The sequence below is a fragment of the Orycteropus afer genome, unplaced genomic scaffold, assembly GCF_000298275.1.
Source record: "Orycteropus afer afer isolate SDZICR_OR568_19922 unplaced genomic scaffold, OryAfe1.0 scaffold00768, whole genome shotgun sequence".
Taxonomy (NCBI): Eukaryota; Metazoa; Chordata; class Mammalia; order Tubulidentata; family Orycteropodidae; genus Orycteropus; species Orycteropus afer.
In genome coordinates this window covers 357,415-359,260 of record NW_006922355.1, presented here as the reverse complement: position 1 = coordinate 359,260, position 1,846 = coordinate 357,415, and positions in this window count along the sequence as shown.

The following is a 1,846-nucleotide window of genomic DNA, read 5'->3' as shown; positions in this document are numbered from 1 at the left end:
CATTGTGGTAAACTGTGGTCAATGTCATGAGACAAAGTATATGTAAACTACTGTATGGAAAGTGAATTTGCTCTGTAAATCTTCACCCAAATCACAATAAGAAAAAAAAAAAAAATTACCAAAGTGGCAGAATACAAAATGAAAATATGGATTTCTCTTCATCAACAAAGAGAGCTCTGAAAAGGCACTAAATTAATAATAATAATAAAGCATTTATAATAGCTACATAAAAGATAAAATATTTAGGAATAAATCTTACCAGGAACACAAAAGACCTATAAAAAGAAAACTACAAAATACTATTACATGAAACTATAAAAAAACTTATGTAAATGGAAAAACATGCTATTCTTATGGATACTAAAACTGAACATTGTGAAAATGTCAACACTACCCAAAGTAATTTATAAATTCAATGCAACACCAACCATATACCATCTACATTCTTTAAGAACATGGAGAAGATAATGGCTGATTTATATGAAAAGGAAATAGACCTAAGATAAGCAAAGTACAACTAAAGAAGAGGGAGAATTAGCAGAAGTTCTCACACACTCTGATCACAAAACCTACTATACAGTCACTGGCAAAGACATCACTAAAAAGGGAAATTACAGACCAATATTAAAGCCAGAGTCAAAACATTCTAGTATTGGTGCAACTACAGACAAATAGACCAGTGGAAGAGAATTGAGAATCGAGAAATAGATCCATCCACGTAAGAAAAGCTGATCTTTGACAAAGGGAAACCCATTAAATAAGGAAGAAATTGTCTTTTTTAAGAAATGGTGCTGGCAAAATTGGATATCCATTTACAGAAAAATGGAACAAGATCCATACCTGACACCGTGCACAAAAACTAACTCAAGATGGATTAAAGATCTAAATATAAAACCTAACTATAAAGGTCATCAAAGAAAAAATAGGGACAATTATAAGAGTTATAATTTATAAATAGACTATCAAACATAACCAGACATGCATAAACAGTAGAAGATAAATTAGATGGTTAGGACATAAAATTTAAATTTTTATTCACATCAAAAAATTTCTCCAAAAGGCCATGGAAACTGAAGCCTATATGACCATGAGACAAGAAGAACTAGATGGGGCCCAGCTACCAGTATCAGTCACTTGTAAAGGGATCAGTGCAAGGGATTTTGATTAGAGTGGAAGAACAACGTGAACCAAAACTCAAAATCATAAAAAAAGACCAGTCTTACTGGTCTGTTAGAGCCTGGCCTCTACTTCAAAACAGTAAAAAGAGAATCTACATATTGGGGGAAAATATTTGGCAATGACATATCTGACAAGAAATTTACTTCTAAAATGTATACTAAACTTCAACACCTCAATATCAAAAGGACAAATAATCCATAAAAAAATCACCAAAGACGATATTCAGGTGGTCAACTAAGGATGCTGAAAAAATACTCACAATCATCAGTAATTAGAGATATGCAAATCAAAACAACGATGAGATATAATCTTACCCAAACAATAACAGCAAAGTTCAACAGGATAGAAAACAACAAGTGCTAGAGAGGTTGTGAGGAGATTGGAACTTTCATATACTGCGGGTGGAACTATGAAATGGTGCAATCAATATGGAAAATTATGTGACACCTCCATAAGAAGTTGGAAATAGAAATAGCATTTGATCCATCAATCCTACTACTATGTATGTATTCTAAAGAAGTGAGACCTGGCTCATGAACAGATATATGCACACCCATGTTCACAATAGCAAAGTGATGGAAACAACCTAAGTACCCATTAGTGGAGGAGTGGATAAACAAACTGTGGTACAAACACACAATGGAATACTACGTATCATTAAAGAATA